Source organism: Ahaetulla prasina, chromosome 1, assembly GCF_028640845.1.
Source record: "Ahaetulla prasina isolate Xishuangbanna chromosome 1, ASM2864084v1, whole genome shotgun sequence".
Classification (NCBI taxonomy): Eukaryota; Metazoa; Chordata; class Lepidosauria; order Squamata; family Colubridae; genus Ahaetulla; species Ahaetulla prasina.
The window spans coordinates 133,193,444-133,212,920 of record NC_080539.1 but is presented as its reverse complement, the minus strand read 5'-3'; the positions used below and the strand labels follow the sequence as shown (position 1 = coordinate 133,212,920).

The window sequence follows — 19,477 nt, the reverse complement described above, 5'->3', positions numbered from 1 at the left end:
CGGTTCGGCAGACCCCTTCCTCATCTTCACCGTCGGATTCGGTCTGAATCTCCTCCTGGTGCACTGGAACCGGCTTGGTGCTTGCCTTTGGTGGGAGAGGCTTTTGCAGTGTCTCCGCCGCTTGGGTGGACATTTCATGTGCTCTGGCTTCGTCCAGAGCGTTGGCCAGCGTTAGGTTGCTCTTTGCTAGCAGCCGTCGCCGCAGACGGATGCATCATGCACTGGCCATGCCCACACCCAATTTAACGAAGGGGAAAAAAAGTCCCAATACATCACGTGATGCTGCCATGACGACATGAGTTTGATACCCCTGTCTTAGTCCATATAGATGGACTTATTCCTATAAGGCTAGGAACCAACAGAGATTTAGTTCCTTAAATGAGTTTTCTAAGGCAGCAATGAAAAGGGAATGAAAGAGTAAATTAAATATTAAAGATAGAGAGGGATATGAAATTTATGTTCAGTGTTCAAGTGATCAGCAGTGCTGCTAAGGATGGGCTACTGGATTCATATCTAGAGCTTTCTCAATAGCCTGGGAGAAAAAGGGTGTCAGAAGTCAAGACTTTTCAAAAGAGGAACCGAAAGAAGTGCCATTGCCTGGAAAGGAGAGGAGAGAGAGATTTGATAAGGAAAATACAACACAGGCAGGAGTGAAGGTTGAGGCAGAAGGAGAGAAAGCAGGTGGAGAGCATCTTAAGAATAAATGAGGGGCAGTGAAAAAATAAAAGAGAAAAGCATATCCTGGATGGCATCTCGTTCAAGGTGCCTGAATTTTGGCAAAGACAGGGTACTTGTAGTACTTGTTAAATATAATTGTAAAAGCCAGCTGTGGATGAGTAAAACAGAAAACTGGACACATAAGCTTGTCTTTACTCTCTGATGACTCTGTTCATTTGAATGTTTTTCCATACAGTCTTCTGCTCTGTTCACTGAAGTCCTTTCTGTCCAATAAGGAAGACAAGGCAACTCCCCATTAGGTCGATGGACAATGTTAAGTCGTTTTTCAATGCCAGGTCCAACAGTCCCTGGTTGTAGACTTGCAAGTGAAAAAGACCGGCTGGTGTGATGAACAGTGAATTGGCAGGGATTTCCATTGATTTATTTTTCAGGGTGTGTAACATGAGTAAGAATGCTTCTCAACATTGTCTTTGCTGCAAATATTTCCTAGCCTTCTTTTTGTGACGTGTTCTCTATGTGGACCATGTTCTTTGGTACCATGTTCTTTGTTGTTTTATTGGCTTTACTCTGTAAATAAGAACATCCTGTTCTTTGAAGCCCAAAATTCCTCATCATTGGCCAGCTTTATCTCCATTATTTTCTTCCCTTTTTGATTTGCGGTATACACTGTGAAGAAAAATTTAAGGTAATAAAGCTATTCCAACTGGCAAGTTGCTTTTCTGCATGGTACATATTGCCACAATAAGAGCACAGTTGTTTCATGTGAGTGTCAATCCTTTAAAAGAAAGGGGTAATAAAGGAGGCCTCCTGCCTCCAAAAACAAATCTTTGCCAAGCTTAGTTAACTTGCTCTGTTTTAGGGCCTTTTTTCATGTGAAGAAAGCATTGAAGAAGTTAAAAAAGAGAGAAACCAGGGGATTTTGTGTGTTCCCTGCAAGACTTGGAAAATTATTGCATGAACAATGTTTTGTGTACCTGAACATGGAAAGAGTCAAAATAAAGACTCTTTGAATTGAATGCCACTCCTGGTGATTACATAAGATACACAAGGTTGCTGCTATGGGAATTAAATAGTTTGAGACCTTGAAGAAATGATGGGATTAGGATATAAATCTAATGAATAAATGAATTGATAAAAAGTACTGTTTATTGACCTGTGTTTAACACACAGAATCATCTATTGCAATATCCTTCCTATAAAAGACTACTTCAGCTTCAATCGCAATAATACAAGAGCAAACAATAGATTCAAACTTAATGTTAACCACTTCAATCTTGATTGCAGAAAATATGACTTTTGTAACAGAATTGTTAATGCTTGGAACACACTACCTGACTCTGTGGTCTCTCCTCAAACTCCCAAAAGCTTTAATCAAAAACTGTCTACCATTGACTTCACCCCATTCCTAAGAGGACTATAAGGGGCGTGCATAAGTGCACAAAAGTGCCTACCGTTCCTTTCCTATTGTTTTCTTTCATTATATGTGCTTGTATATAATGTTGTGACAAAATAAATAAATAAATAAAAAGTAAGATTCCTCGCATTAGCTGTGAATGGAATTGACACTCTTCAATGGTGACAGAATGCGTGGAAGCAGGAGCCCTTTTCTGTGTTTCATCACTTTATATTTATTTTTACTTTTCTTCTTTTCCAAGAGATTTTTCTAATCATGAAAGTTGGACTGCAAAATTCCAGATGTGTATTTTATGTGTGTGTGTGTGGTGTGTGTGAAAGAGAGAGAAAGGGGGACATAGAAAGAGAGAGAAATCTTAACTGTTTGAGGGTGAGTGGATATAGTGGCCTTGGATTTTCACAATGCAAATCAGGTAGCCCGAAATAAACATAAAAGAAGCATATGCAGTGGTTTGCGGAGAAGTAAACTGAAGCAACTCAAATTAAGAAGTTTATTTAGGGTTACTATTTACTTGGGCAGTTTTCTGTATCTGTTTCCATCTGGTATTCATCTGGTATTCATCTGGTTTTGATGGTATAACTATGGGTCTAAATAAGCAATCTTTTCTGGTGAGTACAATTTGCAGCCAACAAGAATGTGCCTATCATCTTCAATGACTGATGCTCCACAAATGCACAATCTTTTTTAAATGGGACTCTGTGAAACATCACATATCTTGCCATGAAGTCCAGTTGTTTGAACAGAGCTCTAGAAAAAGCTCTTCTAAGATGTTGAGGCACATAAGTTGTTAAATATTTTTGTAACTGGGAGGCTGATTTGAATTGAGCCAGCCACTTCAAAGACTTGACGCATTTAAGGGCTGTAATGCCATCTTGGGCAGTCACATCAATAATTCTTGAAAGCTTTCTTGGCCTTCCTTGATCTGATTGGACCAGAAATTGGATGGAGAATCCATATTGAGAAATGAAAGTGGGTGGCCCAAGTGTAAGGTTGCTTGTGTAATTGTTCTCCAAAGCACAGCTTGGGCTGTCTATCTGGGTCCATGGATAGGATCTTCAGCCAATAATGAAATAATAATTGCCAAATGGCTTTTATATAGGGGTATTCCCAACTGTGTTTCTTCTTCTGGGGCTGATGTCGACTTATCCTCTCCCCAAGGTACATTTCAGAAAAATAGATTGTGTCTGTTCCGGTAAGGGGGCATTTATATGTTTCCACAGTTCTGCGAAGATTTGGACTATTTGGGGACTATTTTTCTGTTGTATACCATTATTATAGGAATTAGAGAATAAAGGTAGCTATAGTTGGTAAGTTATCTTTTGGCGTTGGCACAGGCAGTAGCCCTTAAAAAACTCTTCTTACAGTGTGGAAGCCAAGAACTGTTTATGAATAATTGGGTAGCTCCCAATTCAGAGATAGGGAGCAGTTAGTTTCATTGGGTTTCCAAATGTATAGGCTTTTTATCCAGTAGTAACAAAATATTAGCATAATTATGCTGCTTGGGGAACATATATTTTTCCTCCTCTGAAATCTCTCAAAAATCCTTGTTGATATCTGAGAATAAATAGTGGGTTTCCTTGGTGGATGATTGTCTTTATATTTAGATATACATCTATCCCAAAGTGCACAACTGGCTATACTTATGTGGTAAGAAATATTTTCCATTTCAATTACCGTATAACCAAATTTAACATAAAATAAGCCTAGGAACTTCTGATTGTCACTGTATATGTTTTGACAGCTATAAATTCATTTTTATATAACTTTAAGTGAAAATTTTATATTCAGTCAATTTATATGTGTCCTTTCCCTTAAAGCATTTTTAATATTAGCCAGGCAATAGAACAAAAATGTTTCAGAAATCAGAATTCAGCTGGTAGAATTGAATAGTTTTAAATCTCATTAATTTCTCTGAAATTCCTCCCTAGAAGTCAATAAGATTTTGAAGTGCTTAATTTTGGCATATATTATATAAATATATAAGCTTTGCTTTGTTCTTAGAAAGAAACTACCAAAGGATATGCTTGTCATAAACTTTGTAGCTTAAGGGTGCATGAATTTATTTGTTTCTTCTACCCATCTCACCCATTTTCCTTTTGCATATCAACGTTGAAATCAAACACTTGCCAGCAAGAACTGCCTTGTTTATAGTTAGCTTACAGTATATAACAAACATGTTCTGGGAGTTATGTTGGCTGGAGAGTAGAGCTAAAATAGTTTTAACAAACAAATTATTTTAAAGAAGTCCACTGGTGAAGTGGATACAAAAATCCCACATCTTTGTTTGATTTTTGAAAGATCTGAAAAAGCAAGCGCCAACGTAACCTTTTAATCTATGTAATTCTAAGGTAGTTTCAGTGAATCACATATGATTACCTTGAGGGAAACTTGTAATGAATTTCAGAACTCTGCCTTGGGTAAAACATCTGTGAAAAGTAAAATGATCACAAAAATAGCAAAATCTATCTAATTGCAAAAAAAGATTGCAATTATGAATATAATAGACAAATTAAAGCCCAGAGCTTCGCTTAAATTTAGGCTGAAATCCTATATTAGTTTATTGAAGTAAATCTGGCAAATCAGTGGGGCTTTCTTCTAAATCTTCTCATTGTTCCTATCACCCATCTCCTTCCACTTATGACTGTATGACTGTAACTTTGTTGTTTGTATCCTTATGATTTATACTGATATTGATTGTTTCCTGATTGCTTAATCGTAGCCTATGGCTATCATTAAGTGTTGTATCATTATGTGTTAAATATGTACCCTATGATTATCATTAAGTGTTGTAAGCGTTGTACCTTGATGAAGGTATCTTTTCTTTTATGTACACTGAGAGCCTATGCACCAAGACAAATTCCTTGTGTGTCCGATCACACTTGGCCAATAAAAAATTCTATTCTATTCTATTCTATTCTATTCTATTCTATTCTATTCTATTCTATTCTATTCTAAAGAATACATGCATAGGTTGATGGTGTTAAATACCCTCCATGATGGGGGAGGTTTGAGATAATTCTGTTTTTACATATGAACTCTTTTTTGACCTTAATTATCATGATCTGTTTCAGGATATGGACTAAGCGTATTTGAAGAGTATTGTTAGCCTACAAAAAAAAAAAAAAAAAAAAAGCAGGAATACAAGAAGCATTCCACATATTTGGGGTATAAACACGAAGCCAAAAATTGTTTATTAATCAAAAACAAATATTTCCAAAGGCACAAATGCTGGTTTTGATTAAACAAATACTTCCTGGCAAAGAACTGGTGCATTGCTATCATTTGCCAGAAAGTTAGCCCCCTTGTTTCCCAGTGGAATTTTTTATTAGCCAACCACATTCCCCATGATCCTCTACCACCCATCCTGCAGTGAACTGGGAAGGTTGCTTTTTTGTGTTTTTTTGGCAGGATGTTTTATTTGATTCAAATGATAATTAAGGGCAATATCTTTAGGGTAATAATAACCCACCCCACCCCAGTGAGTCTCATTGGAAATAATTTGAAACAAAATTCATTCTCCATATATGAAACTTTCTCCTGAGAAGGACATTAAATGAGTGCATTTGTGTGTGTGTGTGTGTGATGCTTCCCTATAGAAGATGACCAGCCTTTTTTTGTCCAAGTGTTCTGATTTCACAATGAAAAGGCAGCAGGGAACAAATGATCTGTTCTGCTTATTTTTAGATCAGAATACTAGGGCACAATAGGAGCATCCACACACATTTGTGATTTTTAATATTTGCAAAGAACCAACAGCCCTTCCCAAACAGTGACTGGGCACAGAAAAATACCAATCAGGACTTATTTGCCATGCAGGAATGAGTGCCCTCCTCGTAGTTTTGTACCGAACCATATATCCCCTTTTTTATAAAAGCAGGAAGAAATTTTGAGGCCTCTGTACTTATCATGGCACCAATCCTTACTTTCAAAGCCATTAAACTGATCAAATACACCAAGACTGTCTTTGGACCTTTCATTTATTTATTTATTTATTTTGTCACAACATCATATAAAAAGGATTATATAGTATATAAATATATATATGAGTAAATATTAGGAGGTATAAGAATCAATATATATATAGGAAGAAGAAAAGAAAAACAATAGGACAGGAACGGTAGGCACGTTTGTGCGCTTATGCACGCCCCTTATGGTCCTCTTAGGAATGGGGTGAGGTCAATAGTAGACAGTTTTTGGTTGAAGATTTTAGGATTATGGGAAGATCATCTGCTACAAGGAAACACCAAGAGAAAGAAAGAAGATATGGGAAAAAACAGGCATCCCCTCCAGTGACCACCTAGGTTGCCCATATAATTTAGCAGAGCAAAATTCTGCCATTACACTCATCACATGAGATTCTGGGATATCCAGCACTTTTTATGGTGATAGCCTTTTGGAAAGGCATCAAATGATCAGCATAGGTTTTAACTCAAACTGTGATCAAATCGGCATGGCTTTTGTGGTTTTTCATGGAAATCTCTGTGAGGGTAAATGGAGATAGCACCAAAGTTTTCATATTTTAAAATAATGGTATGCTCCAGAAGTGCTGATCTGAATTACAGTGACGATCTTCAATTTGAGAAATGATTAGGTACAGTGTTGTGTAGATGGGGGAACTCCAACTTCAAGTCAGCTACATAGCTTGATGATTAGCGGTGGGCAAATCACCTCAAACTGCTTTAAAGTACCATTTGGAGGTCTTTAGAAGAAGGGTGTACAAATATGATTTATATACTATCATTTAGATATATAGGAAAGATAAAACTAAGAAGGCAGAATTCCTCAACCCCAGAAGATAGCATAGACAGCAAAAGAACATTAAATGAAAAAGGACAAAATTCATGCAGCACAAGCCTTACACAATATTTTTGATCACAGCAATAACACTTAGACTTATATACCGCTTCACAGTGCTTTACAGCCCTCTCTAAATGGTTTACAGAGTCAGCATATTGCCTCCCCCAACAATCTGGGTCCTCATTTTACCAACCTCGGAAGGATGGAAGGCTGAGTCAACCTTGAGCCAGTGAGACTCGAACTGCCGAAATGCTGGCATTTGGCAGTCAGCAGAAGTAGCCTGCAGCGCTGCATTCTAACCATTGTGCCACCACGGCTCATAAATTCTGTTTAGTGGGAATTCCACTCAAGGAAATAGGTAGAATTTTTTTTTATCTCAAATGCTGAGATCATCCATGCCTGAGGACTGAGGATTCTTCTACAGCGGAAAGAGATGTGACTGCAACAGATGAAATGAAAATTAAATACTTCAACTTAGCAAACAGAAGTCATTTCCACTATAGCACAATGGTTCTATAGTATTTCCCCAAATGTGTAAATAAGGCAATCAACTATTGTGAGTGCAGAATGGCCACCAAAAAATTATCCACCCATCTCACAGAAAACTGGAGAAAGATGACACCAGGTCTGAAACAAGAAGTTAGGAAAAAGAGCCGCAAGAAATAAAAAGAGCCATCTCCAGTGTTTACTGGAAAACCCACAAATCTCAGTGGGATGTATGTAAAATGATCTTTTGATTGAGTTGAAATCTTTCACACTGGGTTCCTCTTCTTCCTTCAACAATTCTCTGATTTCCCTGTCGGACTGGTTGTCTTGGGAGGGGAAAAATCCAACTAAGAATGTTATTCTCAACTCTCAAAAGCTGATGCCTCCTAATGTCAATTACTTTTCATGAGATGGATGCCTGCCCACCCCTGGTGATTATTTAAATTCAGTAGCATCTTCAGCATTTGGTTTTCATATGTTCGATCCCATCCAATCTTTGAATCGGTGTAGCTGAGACGTTTTCAAAATCTATCCCAGGGTCCAATCACAATTGATGTACTTGCTATTTCTTCAACCCCAGGCTCTTCTAAATGTTTATTCAATACTATCATGAGCCACTACAGACGAGTGTTATTACAAGAGATACTGGATTCCCCCAATCAAAACTTTCATTGTGCAACAGCCTTGACTAGTACCTGAAGTACTTTTTAACTGGTGCCAGGATAACATTGACTTCTATTTGTAGCTATCCCACCACTTCTTACATCTTTTTAAACTGCAACTACTAGTACTGTCTTGCAGTGTAAAGATGGAATAGCTACACTGATATAAATTACTGCCAGCTACCAAGAAATACCTTTTAACATATAACATAACATAACATAACATAACAACAGAGTTGGAAGGGACCTTGGAGGCCTTCTAGTCCAACCCCCTGCCCAGGCAGGAAACCCTACACCATCTCAGTCAGATGGTTATCCAACATTTTCTTAAAAATTTCCAGTGTTGGAGCATTCACAACTTCTGAAGGCAAGTCGTTCCACTTATTAATTGTTCTAACTGTCAGGAAATTTCTCCTTAGTTCTAAGTTGCTTCTTTCTTTGATCAGTTTCCACCCATTGCTTCTTGTTCTACCCTCAGGTGCTTTGGAGAACAGCCCGACTCCCTCTTCTTTGTGGCAGCCCCTGAGATATTGGAACACAGCTATCATGTCTCCCCTAGTCCTTCTTTTTGTTAAACTAGACATACCGAGTTCCTGCAACCGTTCTTCATATGTTTTATCCTCCAGTCCCCTAATCATCTTTGTTGCTCTTCTCTGCACTCTTTCTAGAGTCTCAACATCTTTTTTACATCGTGGCGACCAAAACTGGATGCAATATTCCAAGTGTGGCCTTACCAAGGCATTATAAAGTGGTACTAACACTTCACGTGATCTTGATTCTATCCTCTGTTTATGCAGCCCAGAACTGTGTTGGCTTTTTAACAGCTGCTGCACACTGCTGGCTCATATCTAAATGGTTATCCACTAGGACTCCAAGATCCCTCTCACAGGTACTACTATTGAGCAAGGTACCACATATACGGTACTGGTGCATTTTGTTTTTGGCCTAAATGTAGAACCTTACTTTTTCACTGTTGAATTTCATTTTGTTAGATAGCGCCCAATGTTCAAGTCTGTCAAGATCTTTCTGTAACTTGAGCCTATCTTCTGGAGTGTTGGCTATTCCTGCCAGCTTGGTGTCATCTGCAAATTTGATGAGTTCCCCATCTATCCCCTCGTCCAAGTCATTGATGAAGATGTTGAAGAGTACTGGGCCTAAAACAGAGCCTTGGGGTACTCCACTGCATACTTCCCTCCATGTGGATGTAGTTCCGTTGAGGACTACACGTTGAGTGCGGTTGGTCAGCCAGTTACGAATCCATCTGGTGGTGGTGCTGTCTAACCCACATTTTTCTACTTTATCTAGTAGTAGGTTACTTTATCAAATGCTTTACTGAAGTCCAAGTAAATTATATCGACAGCATTCCTCTGGTCTACTAATTTTGTCATTTTGTCAAAGAATGCGATAAGATTAGTCTGGCATGATCTGTTTTTGACAAACCCATGTTGGCTTTTGGTTATTACTTTGTTTGCTTCTAGGTGTTCGGTGATTCGTTGCTTGATTATCTTTTCCAGAATCTTCCCCGGTATTGAGGTCAGACTGATAGGTCTGTAGTTTCCTGGATCTGTTTTTTTTCCTTTTTTGAAGATGGGAACTACATCAGCTCTTTTCCAGTCCTCTGGCAGCTCCCCTGTGCTCCAGGATCTTTGAAAGATATAGTTCAGTGGTTCTGAGATCATGTCTGCCAGTTCCTTCAGAACCTTGGGGTGTAATCCATCCGGTCCTGGTGATTTGAACTCGTCTAGGGTAGACAGGTGTTCACTTACCATTTTCTTCCCTATTTTAACTTGTGTTTCTAATCTGTTTTTTGTAGTGCTGTTTTGGATAGGTTGGATTGTTTTTTCCTTTTGTGTAAAGACAGATGCAAAATATGAGTTAAGTAGATCTGCTTTCTCCCTGTTGCTTGTCATCTTCTTGCCACTTTCTCCCAGCAATGGGCCAATTGTTTCCTTGACTTTTTTCTTGTTTTTAACATGTTGGAAGAAGCTTTTTGTTATTTTTACTTTTGTCGCTAGCCTTTGTTCATTGTGAGCCTTAGCTTTCCTCACTTCATCTTTACAGGCTCGGGCTATTTGCTGATATTCTGCCTTAGTTATTTGCCCCTCTTTCCACTTTTTATATTTGTCCTTTTTGTCTTTCAATTTGTCAGATAGTTCTTTATGCATCCATGCTGGTTTCTTTTGAGATCTACTATTTTTCTTCTTCATTGGTATTGTGTTAGACTGTGCTTTTATAATCTCACTTTTCAAAATTTCCCAAGCTTCTTGAGTTGTTTCCCCCCCGAAGATTCTCATCCATTGAATCCTTCTCAAGCTCTCTCTAAGTTTATTGAAATTAGCTCTCTTAAAGTCCAAGACTCTAGTTTGACTTTGTTCTACTACTTGTATTTGCTTAATGTCGAATTCCAATATTGCGTGGTCACTTGCCCCAAGGCTCCTGTAGCTTCAACACCTTCTATCATTTCATCTCTGTTAGTGAGAATTAAGTCCAATATGGCTGATCCTTGTCGCCTTCTCTATTTTTGGGAAACAAAGTTGTCTGCTAGGTTTGTTAGGAACCTGTTGGATCTTCCACTTGGTGCAGAGTTTGTTTCCCAGTTGATGTCAGGGTAGTTAAAATCCCCATTACTACTGTGATGTGCTTCCTACATACCTTAGTTAGCTGACTAGCAAAAGTTCATCTACTTCCTCTGTTTGGTTGGGTGGCCTATAGTATAGACCTATGGCAATATCGTTTTCACCCTTTTATATTGACCCAAATACATTCAAGATGATTTTCATCATTGTTGTGCTCTATTTCTGTAGAGATGTAGTTATTTCTTATATATAGTGCAACTCCACCTCCTCTTTTATTTGGTCTATTTCTTTTAAATAATTTATATCCCTCTAGCTGTATGTTCCATTTGTCAGTTTCATCCCACCAAGTTTCCGTAATGGCAACAATATCATATCTACCCTCATTTACTTGGATTTCTAATTCACCCTGTTTATTCCTCATACTCTGTGCATTGGTGTATAGACATTTGAGTCCATTTGGATTGATCTTGTGTTTACTGTCTACATAACCTGTGTTGACTGCCCCTACTTTCTTGCCACCTGTTGGTTTAGTGCACATGGTACGGCACTCACTGTTAAATGCTTGGTTTTGCTTGATAGCATGGTTGATAGTCTTATTGTTTGCTTGTTGCTTGCTTCCTTTTATCAAATGGCAGCTAAGAACTTATGGGACAAGATCTATCCTTGACGGCAGCTGTGAAGAGCCTATGTCACCCAGGATCTGCATACATTCAGTATTTGCTCTTCTTCTCAAGATTCGAATGAAAGAATCAGAAAATCTGAGAATTGGAAGGGGCAAGCTAGACCACTGAATCCAATTCCCAATTGTATGCATGAATCCAAATTAAGGCATCCTAGAGAGATGACTGTCTACCTCTCCCTTGAATCTTTCCAGTGAAGAAGAATCTGCCCGCGTCTCTGGTGATCTGCACCAAACTGCTCTTACTGCAAGAAAATCTGTACCCCACCCAGTCAATTAAAATCTCCTTTTTAAAATTTAAATCCATTTCTCCATCTTGCACTCCCTCTTGAAGGAGAGGACAGTTATTTACCCCCTTCTTTGTGACACTTCTCAGGCAGTAGTGGTATTCACTTACTTTCGCTACCGGTTTGGAAATGTGAGCGTGTGCACCATCTCTGCACATGCGCAGAGCCTTCTGCCCATCCGCAGAGCATCCGTGATGACTTCCAGGGGGGTAAGCAGAGCTTCCTGCCACCACCGCTATTGGTTCGCCCGAACCAGATAGAACCGGTAGAACCACCACTGTTCTCAGGTATCTGAAGAGTACTTCTGCTTCCAGAATTTTTTTTCCATCAAGGATAAAAATGCTCAGCTTCTTCTATCTAGGGTGTGGTTTTTAGTTAGCAGCAGTGGAGCTGGAAGAATCAAATGGCTTAGTCTGGAAAAAAAACCAGCATCGCACTGCCCATACCCTGTTGTACGTACTGTATGTCTCCATTTACTTCCCAAACTACTGGAGCTTCTGACACATGGCCGCTTTCTTCATTTTGACAAAAAACAGCAGAAGCCCACGTGGGGTTCATTCTGCTACTTTCAGCCCATTTCTTCAAACTATTAAGATTATTTTGTCTTCTCTTTCTGTCTTCTATAGGATTGGCTAGACCGCAAAATTTTATGTCATCTATAAATATGATAAGCATTCCTTTGGCCTCTTCATCTAAGGCATTGATTGAGATATTAAAATGTAGATGATCTAAGACTTATCCTTATGGGATCCCAATTCTCCAGTTTGATGAGATATAATAAATTAATCTTATTTTTATTTGAGTCTGATTTGTGAGTCAGCTATGTATCTACTTTATTGCCATGTCATTTAGCTCCACATAGAACTAGGCTGCTAATCAGCAAGTTATGTAGGGAAATTAGATTCCTCCCCCCCAATTCTTCTAACGTCTTCTGTTTTAAATAATTTTGCAGCTTGGCAGGGTGTCCAAGACCTTTTTACACACAAAATTAAATAAAAATGGTAGACTTTTTCCATAATAATTTTACAGGGCTAAGGTTAGTGTGAACTTTACTTGGAAACCGCTGACAGTTACAAAATACATCCCTGTTTCCTTTTTGCTTCAATCTGTTTTAGTGGCCAGCAGTATATTTGCCTTAGCACATTTCCTCACATACATAACTGTAATCTCAGTCTTATATATATATACTTTAAAATCCACAAAAGGGAGAGAAAAATAAGCAGAAAGAAAAAAAAATAATAGAACAGAAGCTTAAGTGATTAAAAAATGTTAGAAGCTCTTTATTTCTTCAGAAGCAAGCACAGTTACTTTTCTAAATGCATGTCGCTTAAATTAGGGGTCACCAACCTTTTGGACCTCAGGGACCACTAAATTCATAATTTTAAATCCCATGGACCACTAATATGATCTGCCTAATGACTGGCTGGGGTGGTGTGGGTAGGTGGTCATGTGACTGAGTGGGCATGGCCAACTCGATGTCACGCATGTTGAGGGGCACCTCACTGGCCTCTGCTCACCCCTCCCCTCACAGCCACTCCTCGCCTGCCTGCCCGGGCTCCTTAGGGCCCCAACAGGAAGCAGTTGTTGGAACTAAGCAGCCACCATGAGAAAGAGTTGACAAACAGTTCAAATTGGATCTGAATGAGAAGGAAGCTCAGCAGAAGCACCTCACTGAGGACTAGGAGCATTGGCTTTCCAAGCAGAGGGAAGACCTGCGGGAGTGCAAGGTACCGGCGCCTGCAGGCTCAGCGGGCTGAGATGGTCAGCCAGTTCTAGGCCATGAGGCAGTCCCACTGGAATGAGGCCCTCTGGCTCTTCACCACCAGTGCTGCTTCCCTCCAGCCTTCGCCCAAAGCCCTGCACCAGGATGCCGAAGCAGACCTCAAGTTGGAATTTCTGCCCCCTCCAACCCAGACCTGAAGGGGGAGATTCTCTGCAGCAACATAAGCATTCATTGCATGTATCCGGCCGAGGGGCTGTAGTTGGAGGACCCCTGATTTAGTGCAATATAAAAAATGGCAATAATTTTTCTATAGACCACCAAAATTTTCTTGTGGACCACCAGTGGTTCACGGACCCCCAATTGGTGACCACTGGCTTAAATGGTGTTTAGATACATGATCTTGTTGATTCATCTAATTGGAAATGGGAGAATATTTTCAAGTAATTTAACTTTTATTTCTCCTCAAAGAAATTATTCAAGTAGGAGGTCCTTCCTGCCATTGCCTAAAGATTGCAGGATGTAATCCATGATTAGATTGCATGGATCTCTTATTACCTTGACTTCCTAGCAAACATGTCAACTTTTGGGCTGAGACATCTTTCAGATTTCAAGGTCAAAAGATGCTTCAATGCATTTCCAGAGCATAAATGTTGCTTCTGCAACTTTCCAGATCAAAAGCACATTTAGCTAGAATGCCGCAGCCAGCAGTATTTCTGCCCATGCATGCTACTATAGTTTACATAATAATTTTGCATTAATGTCAAGCAACATATTTCACCGTGAAGAGATTTTGGCACAGTTCTAGATTTTGTGTTCTTATTTTTAGACTTCTGTATTTTGAAGCAATTCTCTCAAGCACATTTAGGGATAACTGAGCTTTTGATATAAGGCAAAATGAACAGTTTAGCTGACTGCAGGAATTTGGGGGATGGAGCAAAGTTTTTAAAAAAAACAAATTGTCTATGAGATTTTCTTAGAGAAGAGAGGCTGGACTCTGTTATCATTAGCTAGTAAACTAATTAGCTAGTAAACTAAACTACAATTGTAGGGGAATGGTTCTACATCAAGCTACCTGGCTCCAGTCTAGATGTTGTTTTTTTCAATGTTTTGTTCATTTATAAATGACGTGAATTAGAGGCTAGAAACTATGAATGTCAAATTTGCAAAAATTTAACAAACATCTGAGAGGACAACCTCCAATTTCAAAAGGCTCTTGGAACATTGGGCAAAAACCAGAAAGATGAATATCAACAAGGATAAAGGCAATTTTACATTTAAGTAGGGAAAAAATTGAAGTGATGAGTATAGGATGGAGGAACCCTTACTGGGCAGCAATACATAGAAAAATGATTTAGGTGGTTTGGAGGATCAGAAGCAGAATAGGAGCCAACCATTTGATGCCGCTGCCAAATAAAAATGAAAACAAAAAAACCAGCAAAAACAGCAGAAAGTTCTGAGGTGCATCATCAGAAGTATATGTCAAAATCAAGGCAAGTCATTGTTTTGGAATATTCTGTGTTGGATAGACTATACCTGGAATGTTATAGTATGATGCACTGCATTTTAGGATGGACAGTGATGAACTGAAGCACTCTCAAGTAGAGCAATAAGACAGCAAGAGGCCTAGAGGAAAAAATCTTATGACAAATCATTGGTGGCATTGGGTACCCTGGGAAAGAAAAGACCATGGAGATGCAAGACAGGCCTACATGTATCTCAACTACCAATATGTCAAAGAAAGGGCAGAATTGTTCTTGAAGGCACAATAAAGACCTTATAAGTTTAAATTATGAAGAAGATGATTTTGCTGGAATATCAGGAAGCAAAGTTTAACCAAGTTCAGCCATGGAACAGATTGCCCTCAGAGGTGATAGATTTTTCCTTTGCTGGATTTATTTAAAGAAGGACTAAATTGGCATGTGTCAGAAATGGTACAATAGTAGGTTCCTGCACTGGAGGAAGAGGGAGGTTGGACTAGTAATCTTCACTGTATACTGATGATACGCAGCTGTACTTTTCCACCCCAACGAAGCTGTCAAAGTGCTGTCCCGGTGTCTGGAAGCTGTACGGTCTGTATGGGGAGGAACAAGCTCAAGCTCAACCCCTCCAAGACGGAGTGGCTGTGGATGCCGGTGTCCCGGTACAGTCAGCTACAACCACGGCTGACTGTCGGGGGCGAGTCATTGGCCCCGACGGAGAGGGTGCGCAACTTAGTCGTTCTCCTGGATGGACAGTTGTCTTTTGAAGAACACTTGATGGAGAGCTTTTTATCAGGTACGCCTGATTCGCCAGTGGCGCCCCTTTCTGGACCGGGATTCCTTGTGCACAGTCACTCATGCTCTTGTTACCTCTCGCCTGGACTACTGCAATGCTCTCTACATGGGGCTCCCCTTGAGGAGCACCTGGAGGCTTCAGCTAGTCCAGAATGCAGCTGCGTGGGTGATAGAGGGAGCTGGTCGGAACTCCCATATAACACCAATCCTGCGCAGGCTGCACTGGCTGCCTGTGATCTTCCGGGTGCGCTTCAAGGTGCTGGTTACCACCTTTAAAGCTCTCCATGTCTTAGGACCGGGTTAATTACGGGACCGCCTACTGTCATCGTTTGTCTCCCACCGACCCGTGCGCTCTCACAGAGAGGGACTCCTTAGGGTGCCGTCAGCCAAGCAATGTCAGCTGGCAACCCCCAGGGGAAGGGCCTTCTCTGTGGGGGCTCCTATCCTATGGAATGAGCTTCCCCCTGGACTTCGACAACTTCCGGACCTTCGGACCTTTTGCCGCGAGCTTAAGACCTATTTATTTATCCGCGGGACTGGCATAGAACTTTTAGTTGTTTTTAGGGTTTTAAATTTTTAATTAGTTTTTGGGATTTTAAATGTATTTTTAAATTTGGGCCAAATTTAAATAAATTTTTTAACTAGTGTTTTTATTTTACTGTGTGTATTGATTGTCATTTTTATTTTGGCTGTTCACCGCCCTGAGTCCTTCGGGAGAAGGGCGGTATACAAATTAAAATATTATATTATTATTATTATTATTATTCAAGATCTTGTTCAGTCTTTTCATTCTATAATTGTGTGATTCTATGACTGTTGCAACATCCCCATAGTCAGTGGTGGGTTTCAAATTTTTTTACTACCAGTTCTGTGGGTGTGGCTTGGTGGGTGTGGCAGGGGAAGGATACTGTAAAATCTCCATTCCCACCGCACTCCAGGGGAAGGATACTGCAAAATCTCCATTCCCATCCCACTCCAGGGGAAGGATACTGCAAAAATCCCCATTTCCTCCTGATCAGCTGGGAATTGGGAGGCAGAGAATAGATGGAGGTGGGGCCAGTCAGAATTTCTACTATCGGTTCTCCGAACTACTCAAAATTTCCGCTACCAGTTCTCCAGAACTGGTCAGAACCTGCTGAAACCCACCTGTGCCCATAGTCACATGATCAAAATTCAGATGCTTGACTCACATTTGTGACGGTTGTAGTGTCGCGGGTCATGTGATCACCTTTTGCGGCCTTCTGACAAGCAAAGTCAATTCACTTAACAACCCTGTTACTAACTTAACAACTCCAGTGATTCATTTGACAACTGTGACAAGAAAAGTCATAAAATGAGGCAAAACTCATTTAACAAATGTTTTGCTTAGCAATAGACATTTTGGCTTAACTGTGGTCGTAAATTGAGGACTACCTATATACACCCACACACACGTATATACAATAAACTCAGGATCTGCTTCAAAGTAAAACCAAATTTCATAACAAGGTTTAAAATGAAGGTGGTGGGAGAAGGGCCGACTGTTTATTTAGCCCAGATAGTTTGGGCTACATAATAAATGGAATTTTAATTTCAAAAATGGAGATCGCGATAAAAATGAAGAGATTAGGGTGAAAGGTTAAGAACTGAACTGAAGCAAAGAACTAGACAATTGGAAGAGTAAGGATTTTTTTTTTAAATTAAGATAAGAGGATGGAACATAAATTACAAGCAATTCCTTCCTGACTCTCACTGGTTCCACCAAAGCTATCCAAATATCCCTACTCAAACAAGACATAATTAGGAAAAAGCAAAGAAGCCATGAAAATCTTTTCCTTAAATGCTATAATGAAAGAATCCTAGGTCAATTATTTCCTTTAAATTGAAGGTAAGTCTCTCAGTCTCTTCTCTTCTGGAATTTGGAAAAATGTTGATAAAGATAACTCTTTCCATAAGCCTCCAAAGTACTAATCACTAATTAATCTTTGAAAGGAACAGATGCAGTTATGATTACTTTCTAAACTACTGTATCTTGTTTTTTGCCAGAGTCTAGAATTTCTCTGACTTGGCCTCATGTAATTTTTGTTTGGTTTCTTTCAGGCGTTGTTGTTGTTCTAATTATATTGGGTTTGAGTCTTGTTCACCACCCAGAATTCCATCTGGTAGATGGGCAGCCATATAACTTTATAAAACAAACTAACTAACTAACAAACAAACAAGCAAACAAATGTAATAATAAAGGCTGGAGTTTTATCTGAAGCTGATGTGCTGCTCTACTGTGAGTGTCATAATGCTTAACATATGTTAGAAAGCATTGTAAGCCCAGCTTCCTGAAAACAATGTCATAGTGTTTATGTGAACGATACCAAATATATGTTCATATAAGGAAACAGAGATGAGCACCACCTTAAAGAGTCGAACACAACTGGACATCGGAAACCTTTACCTTTTTTTAAAGACTCAGAATTGCCTGGAAAGCTGTCAATGAAAGTTTCCAAGTAAATTCAAAAAAAATCCAAACTAGTTAGAAATTAAACCAAGGGGAGATCACGCATCCCCTAAAGATTGTTAAGTCAAATGTTCCATGGTTACAATTTTTAAAGTTGAAATGAAAGAATCTCAGCTGAGCTTGCCAGAGGTAATATTTGAAGCAAGCAAAGCAATCAGAGATTTCGCCTTTTTCAGTTACACCAGAATGTTTCTCTCACCAAAATTACAGACTTGAAAGCAATCTTCTGAATCCTTCTCTCTTATGGAATCCGAGGGGGACTGAAGTTCTTTCATAAATATAGTCATGCCATGTGACGTTTTGCTCTACCCGTGTCCAGCCCAACCCAATTTTCATTTCAGGCCTGGCTGCCTGCCTACACACAAGCAACAGGGATTCTCTGTTTGTATGAATCCAGATCCTTGGCCAACCGTTCCTTTTTCGCTCTGCAGATCTTGTCACCATGCTCCCATCTTCTGGCTTCAGCTGGCTTGGAGATAATGCTTGGATTAATTCAATCTCTTGCCAAGTTGTATTGTTTTTTATTGCAGGGCATTTCAAATCTCTCTCATCACTCCTTTCTGTGCAAACGCTTAAACACATCTGGTAAAATTATCATTTGTGTTCTTTGAGATGACACTGTTTTTTCTCCTAAATGTTGATTGACAGATCACCACCGCTGGATGAATAGCCATTATTCATGTTTTTCAAAGTAATTATTTTTGTCTGCCTTCAATATCTTGGGTCTCATCTCTTCCCCAGTTTGGAAACTGCAGGAGCATTGCCGAGAAGAGATTAGCAATATAATTGTGAGGCCCAAGCATTCAGTAGCAACCTGAAGAACTGTACCAGAGGCCTAGTATGTATTCATAGTGTGTGTCTATGTATGTATGTATGTATGTATGTATGTATGTATGTATGTATGTATGTGTTCACTCTCTCTCTCTCTCTCTCTCTCTCTCTCTCCCACACACACACACACACAGGGTGGCACTATGGCTCAATGGTTAAGACACTGGACTTGTTTGCTGGAAAGCCGGTTGTCTGGGTTCAAGACCTGAGTGCCCCGTGATGGGGTGAGCTCCCATCCTCACCTCAGTTCCTGCCAACCTAGCAGTTCAAAAGGAAGTAGATAAACAGATATGGTGAAACTTCGGTGAAAAGGTAACCATGCTCTGTGATGTCATGCCAGCCACATGGCCATGAAAATGTCTTTGGACAGCTCTGGCTCAATGGTCTCTCTCTCTCTCTCTCTCTCTCTCTCTCTCACACACACACACACACACATGCACACACACACTGAATAGCTGCTAAGTTTCTGTTTAGTTCTTTAGAATAGAAGGGAGAGAGAGAGAGGAGAGGGAGGGAAGGAAGGAGGGAGGGAGAGAGAGAAGAAAAAAAAAGAGAGAGAGAGAGAGAGAGAGAGACCCAAACA

General features: G+C 39.7%; 1 long non-coding RNA gene across 2 annotated transcripts in view; it reads left to right on the top strand.

Annotated features, from left to right (window-relative positions):
* The first annotated feature begins 3,084 nt into the window (after positions 1-3,084).
* Positions 3,085-19,477, top strand: part of LOC131194792 (uncharacterized) — a 39,500-nt gene continuing 23,107 nt past the window's right edge. Inside the window, exon 1 of one of the 2 annotated variants that reach the window (XR_009154307.1) lies at positions 3,085-3,250. This is a non-coding gene — a long non-coding RNA (uncharacterized LOC131194792). The remainder of the gene's footprint in view (positions 3,251-19,477) is intronic. The other variant, XR_009154306.1, reaches the window with a different exon arrangement.